The 8900-nt window shown below is 45.1% G+C and overlaps 1 protein-coding gene across 1 annotated transcript in view; it reads left to right on the top strand.

Moving 5' to 3' along the window:
• The first annotated feature begins 421 nt into the window (after positions 1–421).
• LOC143357679 (uncharacterized) overlaps positions 422–8900 on the top strand; it is a 76583-nt gene continuing 68104 nt past the window's right edge. The window contains exon 1 of the mRNA XM_076794213.1: positions 422–520. The gene's annotated coding sequence lies outside the window, so the exon portion shown is untranslated. The remainder of the gene's footprint in view (positions 521–8900) is intronic.

The following is an 8900-nucleotide window of genomic DNA, read 5'->3' as shown; positions in this document are numbered from 1 at the left end:
ACATCGTCCCGATCAATCGATCGCCGGAGGACGCGTGCGCGCGCGCGACGTTATCCTCTCATCGAACCGTCAACCGCGCCGATCGAACCGTCCTCCTCCATTCAACCTTCTTCGCCGTGTAAACGATTGCAAACGCGGCGTCGATCCACGATCGATCTACACAGACACACACACACACACATATACATATAAATATCGGTTGTCCGAGCCGAGTGTCCTCGATCTGCGTTAACGAGTGTCCTCGATCGGTTACCAGAGAATTTCCCGGTGAATCGATCGGGTCCTTTTGGACAACGATCCGGGTGGAGTCTGGACGAGAAAAGAGGATTTCGATCTTCAGGAAGTTCAGTGGCACATGTGATCCTCCGGGGCAAGAAGAAGATCGACAGTGTCTCTAGTCGGCTTCTCGGTTGGGACCATCGCGGTTTTTTGCTTCCTGTGCGAGGACCCGGGTGTTCAGTGGTGAAGAATGAAGGAGGGGTGAACGGTCGACAGACAGTGAACGAGCTGCTTCAAATCGGTGAGTCGATTTTTGCACGGTGGCCTTGCTCCTTCGCTGCCCGACCGAGAATCGCGGGCTCTCCTCGATCGATCCTGCGGCTGCCGCTGCCATACCGTTGCCGTTGCTGCTGGCAGCCGCCGCCGCCGCCGCCAACCGACTTCTCTCTGCCAACAGGTTCTCGCTTGCTCGCGCGCACACGCTTTCTGTCGTTTTTGTTCGTCGAATGTGTTATTTTGCTCCGGGGCCCCTCTATCGCTCTTTCTGTTCTACCTGCGTGGAAATCCTGCCGCGAGCCTTCGAGAGATATTGTGAATTGAATTAGAGGCTCGCGCGCGCAGAGCAGACTCTTTTTGGAACGCTCGCTAGCTTGCTCGCATGATCGGTAAGTCGGGCGGAGGCTGGTCCCTCGATCTGCGGGATGTGCTTTGAGATTTTATACGATTCTCTACCATTTGGGTCAGTTCTCTTAGAGGTTAGGACCCGGGACCAGTGGAATTTTTGAGATTACGTGGTTGGGGAATTTAGAATTTAGGGGCGATCTTTTTCCTAGATCTTTCGCCTAGATCTGTTTTTTAGAACTAGGGACTTTTTGATAAAGGGAATTTAGTATTTGATCAAATCTTTAGTATGAGGGGGTTAATACTATACTGTCATATGTATCGGGTTGTTATACTCTAGTTTCTAGATTCAGAAGGCAGAAGTGTTAGGAAATTGTTTTGATCTTAAAGGTTCGTTCCGAGTCGATGCTGGAATCTGTTCCTGTAGGAATATTTAAATGTTCGAGGGCTTAAATTAAAGATGGAACCTGGCACTTTATGGTAGGTTCATTTAAGCTTATAGAAAAATTGGATATCACATTGGGAAATCGGGAAACCTCGTCTAATAGCTCGGGCAAAATTGAGTCGATTTTAAGAGGTCCCCTCGACGCGATTGTAGAAAGTATTCTCGTGGGAATTTTTAAATATTTGAGGGCTTAAATTAAGATCGAAAGAACGAACTTTGTGATAGAAATATTTTAATTCCGTGGAAAATCTAAAAAATAAACCATAAAAATTGTTAAATCCCGATCGGTCGGAGAGAAATGATTGTGTGTCCAAAGATTACTTTGGAATGTGTTCCCGTAGGAATGTTCAAACTGTTGAGGTCTCAAATTGATGCAGAAAGAATTTCCCAGGTGTTTACATAGAAACAGGTCTCAATATTTCGAGTGCCAATGAGAATCGTCACGTCCGAAGCGCGGCTTTATCGCGGAGCGGATTGAACTTCGCGGGAAGAGCAGTATGCCTGTGCGGCTCGCAATTAGAATGTTTATTAGCGGCGTTGTCCGCGGATACTTTTGAAGGAAGCCGACCTACTTGACTTCCGAATCGGCGACCTATTCTCCGCCAGAGAGGTCTCAGCCAGCAGAGTTTCGAAACGAGGTATCTTCGGATCCTCGGCTCCGGAGTTCGCGAACCCCAGGGCAATTTCCTCTCCGGCGTTTGACATGGATCGGGATGACTGTTATAAAACAAATTACACGTCCGGCGCGTCACTCGACGACTCGTGCATCTCCTCGGCCGGTCATTAGTATGCCGGTCGCCGGCCCGAAACGAAAGTGACTTAATTTCTGTGAATCGGTACACGGCGCGTCCCTCGAATAACAAAAAATCGGACGGTCTCAGCGTTAAGTAATGGGAATCGCGGGCCCTGACGAAGACGTGACCGACCATCGCGCATAATTACACGCCTATTCCGTGAAGCTGTTATTCGGATTCAATCACCCGGATCATTCGGACGGATTTCTCGCCGCTCGACTTTCGTTTGCTCCTGTTGCCGAGCTTGATCACCGATAATCCACTCGATCGGCTTTAGACAACTGTTTTCCCAAGCTTCTTTGTAAAAATTTCAGAAAATTTCAGAAGTTACTGACCCCTTGCAGACGACTGTCAATATTTTGCTATTTTTATCTATCCATTTTCGACCACAAATTCAGCGCGGTCGTGAGAAACAGTTATTTTTATAAATTATTCCAAGGTGACAGCCGGCTGTCTCATTGCCACGATTCGCGGAACGATAAAATTTTACGCGGATCCTTGAGGGAATTGTGGAGGATTGAGGATTGTAGATCGTGGATCGATGCTGATCGGCGACGGAAAAGTGTCGGGCGACTCGAGCCAGGTGATAAATCGCCGGCGATCGTTGTACCCGTCCATAAACGCGTCCAATGAATATCTATTGTCTCCGTTACTTTCTCCTGATCGCGACGGCGGAACATCGTGTACTCAGAGAGCCCCTCTGGCGAACGGAAGCCACGTGTTCACTGTAACTACATGCTGACACCTGTTCGATCGGTGGAATCGGTTCTCGGGGACGAATACCAATTTTTTCGGGATGCGTCGAGTACGTTGGAAAGTTCGATTTACGGACGGATTTCGGAATTTTAGAATTTTGTGGGAAAGTGGAGAAACGTAGAATCTCGTTTGCTTCGAGTCGATTTTAGAATGTGTTCCGGTTGGAATTTTTAAATGTTTGGGGGCTCAAATTGAAGGTAAATGATGGCACTCTATGATAAGACCCGGGAGATTTTTAAGGAATACGAGAAATCATCCCACCCTTCAGTTCGGACGAAATTGATCGGATTTTAAGGGTTTGCTTCGAGTCGATTTTGAAATGTATTCCCGTAGGTATTTTCGAACTCTTGAGGGCTTAAATCGAAGCTGAAAGAACGCGCTTTATGATAGATCCATTTCAGGTTGAAGGAAAATTCGATTGTTACTTCGACTTTTGAAGTGTGTCTAGACGTGGTAACGAAAACAGGCAATTCATTAAATCCCCACATCTGAAACGGTATCGAAAGGCACAAAAAGGTCCGAAGAGAATTTTACGATCCGAGGATCGAGCAAGCAGAGCGTAGGAGTAACAATGCCTAATAAATCCACCCGCCGTAGTTTCATCAACCGATGGAAACGGTTTTAACGCCGGCAACTTTATTAGCAGGACACCGGCGGCTAATTCAAGAACGTTGTTCAGCTTTCCGAGGGCTGTCGAGGGGGTAGGTTGGGGTTTGGGAAGTTGATGTAACAGGGCAAGAAGGAACGAAGGTAATCGAGGAAACGGAGGGAGAATTTAGTTGCGAGTCTTTCGCGGACAGTATTGTTGTAGCCGGGGCTCTTTTGTGCGTCACGTTGTGCGCCGGAGTGCTCTTCGGGGGAGAAACAGACTTTCGAAAGTTGTCCCGCCCCTCGGAGGCATTGTTGCGAAAGTCTTCTGAAAGTTTTCTGAGTGCCGGGGATAAAGGGGAGTCGCTGGATTTCCACCCCTTGCCAGCCGATGCGATCCTACGGGAAGCTAGATTGACTCCTGGCCTCCGGAAAAGTGGCCGTTGGAAATCGATTCGCGGCGAGAAGACTAGTTTTCAATTTTCGAGTCCCGCAGGATGCCGATGAAACCGGGAAACTCCGGTTGTATCGTGGCAAATTGAAATGGAATTTCGTTACGTTCTTTCTTACTATTGCTATAGGTACAACGAAACGAATTACAGTTGGGAGACTGTATTCTCAAAGACTAATATTCTCAAATTTTACTTCGAACTGCACAGTGTATAATAATTTAAGATATAAATACTGTATTTATTTCGAACTGCACAGTGTCTAATAATTTAAGATCTAAATACTGTATTTATTTCGAAGTGCGCAGTGTCTGATAATTTAAAATATAAAAATCGTATTTATTTTCAAAATGCACAGTAATAATTTACAGTAGACACGAAAAGATATAATAATATAACAGATATAACAGACCGGAACAGAGATGCGCACAAAATTAATCTGGTTAATGGTTCACAAAATTAATCTGGTTTCTCGGTCTGGCCAAGACAGACCGTTTTCACTAGCAATCTTCCGAGGAGAGTCGAATCGGAGCCAATAATGTTACACTCCGATTATTCGAGGTTGAAGCGGCGTCTCCGGAGTGGAGCCCAGTGTCCAATCTTCTTAACAGCATTCTCAAATGTCTCGCTGAGAAAGTGGCGTGTTACCGCAGTTAACTGTAAAATCATCGTCTCGCTAGCCAGATGGCAGGAACGATGCGACCGAGAGCCAGGCTGATCAGTGAAAGTGCCACACGTCCGGCCGGTCGCGTTCGTTTTGAAAATCGAATCGACCCGATTCGATGCATCCGCGCGACGCGACGTGCCACTGCATTGATTATGCTGGCTGTCTGCTGGCATAATCACGTGAGGCTACGTGTCGGTGACGATCCAAATACGGTCGTGTAATCATCAATTTTATTACTGAATTCTCGAAGGCAAACGGACGTCTGGCTTCTTTCATCGATCTTTCAGTTGTTTCGTGGTACTTCATTGAAAATAAATAAATAAATATATTCATCGATTTTATTGGAACAGTTAAAGGTTCGAAGCTTTTTAAAAAGTGCGAGGAATCGTTTTAATCGGTGAACTTAAAAAATAATTTGAGATACTTTATACCAAAGTGAAATAATGAATATGAAATAGTGAATATAACAAAGTTAAATTGAATTAAAGTGGAGCCGCAGGATGTTTGTGCAACTATTTTTGGGAAGCGTTCGAGAATTGCAAAAGGTCTGTTGCAAGAAGCAAAATCGGGGCACAGTGTATGGCAAATTAATGTCCGCCGAGCAGATTGAATGATAAATAATTGTATTGTGGGTCGAAAATGATCCGGGTACGCCTTTTATCAGGCTGTCAAGCAGTTTGCAATCAGATAATTGATCTCGATGTGCGTTGAATTAATATCCATCGCGTAGCCGCAACCTGAGACCATGTTTTTGTCATTTTACTGTCACGGTATTCTTAAGTAGGTTAGAGCAGCGTGTCCTTATTCTCCTCCCGATCGCCTACTTATCTTGTAATCGTTCCGAGATGCAATCAAGCAGACGATAATCGACGTATACCGCCGTGGATGCTTATGCAAATTCTTCTTTTATTAGGAAAAGAGAGAACACGGAGCAGAAATTTATTTTACACTTGATCGGATTATCTTGAACCGAATACATTAATTTGCTATTATGAACCTTGTCTTACGTGTGCAACCGGTGCTGCTGGGGTTTGCGAATATTATTGAATTTAGTGAGCAATAATGTGTATGCTGTAATGGCATACGAAGCCTGCGGCATTTACTGCATTCCATTAGCTAGTCGGAGCAACATTATACTTACTTTGAATTCAGTTGCAATATCTTGCGGAAGTATACATTGCACGGTAGTCAAGATTTAGACTTTAAGGGGTCACTTTGAATCGATTTTAAAATATGTTCTCGTGTAAATTTTTCAGCTGTTGAGGTCTCAAATTAAAGGCAGAGGTTCGCTCTTCGCGATAGGGGCACTTAGGTTTGAGAGGAAATGCGAAATCATATAGAAAAAATTGAGGAAGAATGTGTAGATCTTAAGGGTCAACGTGACCAACCCCTACCCATGATCTCATTTGTCATGTAACCTAAAGAAATCCAGAGTCGTAGATTTCCTAAAAAAAATCTAATTTCTCCAGCCCCGAGGATCCGGTCGTCAGACCCGCGTTTCGCTGTCCACTTTCGCTCATCCCACGATCGCGAGACGATAATCTCGGGCTTGTATTCTCATGTTTCCACGCGGGAGGAGATACCGATCGATTCCGTTTTCTAAATTTCACCGTGTCGCGTCTCGTCGCCGAGAAATCCTTTTGTTCGGGCGTAGAAAGAAGGCGAGCCGAGCTCTCCGATGGCGACCGAGAACGATCGGAAGAGATCGTCGATACCAATGTTTCGCGATGGATTTGCGATCGGATCGCCTCCCCCAGATATCATGCTCGAACTATTCGAGTTCCCTCTCATCGAAAGTTCCAGGTGTTAATTTCATCCTGACGCCTCCGCCGCGCCGCCCTCGCGACGACGCGACGCTTTCCTCGCGACCGTTCGTCGCGGTTTCCTTCCTCAAGTTCGCGGAACCGGCCTGAAATCGCCAGGGTCGCCTGAGCATCGCGATTCCGCTCCAGTTTCGCAAGGATTGCCGATTCGGAACAAATTAGAGCCACTTTTGCCAACACCACGCCGCCGCACGATGGATTTCCTTCCGTTTCTCTCTTTCTTTCTCGCGGCCCCTTTCGCCGGGACAATTCCCGACACAGCCGTTAGACCGTTTCGTCGTCATGGTACCACGGCCATAACAGATCCTGCGATCCGTCCTCCATGCACCGACGATCGACCCAAAATCGCGAATCGCGATCATCAACCGCAACTTATCGAGATCTGAAAGTGGCGTGCGTTACAAAAGTGGTAAAATTGGATTCATTTAGGTCTTGGGCTATTTTTCTTTTTGTTGTAGTGCGTGCTTGAATTAACAAATTTCTTCAATCATTTCCTGTGGGAAGTGGGTAAACTTATAGCCAGAACGTTTAGTGTTACGGGGTTGCATAGGTTCCAGTGAACGATTGAGAAATAGGGACAGTTCAACAATTTGTTTAATATACGAAATTATGCTCCTTTAAAAAATGAATATATACATATTATTGAATGATATTTCAATAGTATTTCCTGAAAATTCTAGCTAAATATCTTAAACCGAAAGGACATGGTAGCCATTTTCCCGGAACCATTTCTGCGAAATACCAACATACCCTGTAGCATGCTGATCTAAATTTTCATCCTCGTTCGTTTATAAAAAAAAGGGGGGGGGGGGATAATTGTGGGACTCAAAAATCGATTAAGAACCACCTTCCCAATTTCACTAAAGAACCAACGAAACGAAATCGTTTGTCGACATGTAAGAGCGCTTTCGACGGTCTGTTTATAACTGAAATTGATGTCATCTGACGATTAAAAAGGAAGTTTCGAGATTGATGATTGAAGATGTAGATCCTCGCGATCGCACCAGCGGAACCAGACTTGTCGTCTGGAGAATTCTCTCGAGTATTTTTCGCAGACCGTGTAAAATGAGTTTGTGAAATTGAGTGCCTCTTGTAATTAAGGATTTCACTGGGTGACCACCAATTTCACCGTAATCTCTGTCTTCGACCTTAATGCACGCGTTCGAGAGAATTTTGCTGTGGTCGTGACGCTGCTGTTTCGAATTATGATCGAATTCTGGATTGTTGGCGCTGATGCGAATACGTACGGTGGTTTTGAGAGATATGCTTATTACACATTATCCGTGAAAGGATCATTTGCTGCGATCGGTCATCGAGTTTGGACTCCGTGCTGTACCTGATCTTCTAAAGTTTATTTTAAAGAAGTACAATGTCAAAACGTTAAGAAGAGGCCACGAACGGCCGCCATATTGGCTTCGACATTTGGAATCAATTATTTCCCGAGGATTAGGGAGGAGCGGAATAAAATGTTAGAAAGTGGGCGTACAGGGAAAAACGGTGGTGCAGTTTACATTCAATTACATCGTTAGCCTAACGACCGTGCCGGCATCAACGTAAACAACGTAGAGACACGTCGCAACTGCAGGATGCAACGGTGGTGTGTGTAGTTTGTCACGTACAGTCGGAGTCCTGCGGCGTGTATATAGTAACGTCGTCAATTACACCGTGAAACGAGTAGATCCGCGAGGAATCGAGCGAAATTACAAGCGATTCGATTCCTCGATCAGAAACGATGTGTTTCTCCGTGGAAACATCCGGCGCGAGATTGAGATCGTTTGCGAGCACGGCCGACGCGACGGAAGCACGAAATTCCTCTCTGTTCGTTTCCCTGTTCCGTCGATATCCACGTTTTCTTCGAAGTTAATTAGATCGCCCCGTGGATCTATGCAGCGAGGTTTAACGCTCGGTCTGTAACGAAGTTTTAATAAAGTACGCCGAAGTTGTTGTTCAATTGCGGACTTAATGAAACTCCGGCGGAAGTCCGGAAACTTGCGTTACATATTAACCTGGAATATTATTAGAACCGGTAATAATCAAGTTGATAATGTTCCGAAATAATCCGCTAGGTTTTCACCGGTTTAATATTTATATTCCGGTGATTAGCGCTCCGTACTACGTTAATTAAATTGATCTTCCCCTTTACAATCTTAAGTCGGAAACAGGCGGGAAAGTGGCTCAAATTTAAGTTATTTTAGAGCGCTGTACGGACGATGTTGTTTTTTTTTTTTGCGAGGATAAATATTCGGTTACGGTTTGATCGATTTAACAATCAGGGTAATTAGGTTTCTGTACCGTAGTGAGAAAATTAGACACTGTTTTTCGCCGTCTTTACGATTACAAATCGGAAACTGGCGGGAAAGTAGTTCGAATTTAAATTACTCTGTGCCGAAGACTATGCGGTGGACGATGTTCTTTTGCCGTAATAAACAGTATGCTGGGTTTTGACCGATTTAATAACTACTTTCGGGTAATTAGACGCCGCTTTAATAAAGTTGGCCAGTGTGCTTCGCACATTCTTCGCGATGTTACAAATCAAAG

The sequence above is a fragment of the Halictus rubicundus genome, chromosome 10 (assembly GCF_050948215.1).
Source record: "Halictus rubicundus isolate RS-2024b chromosome 10, iyHalRubi1_principal, whole genome shotgun sequence".
Taxonomy (NCBI): Eukaryota; Metazoa; Arthropoda; class Insecta; order Hymenoptera; family Halictidae; genus Halictus; species Halictus rubicundus.
Note: the sequence above shows the minus strand (reverse complement) of the source record. Positions and strands in the feature narration are given on the sequence as shown.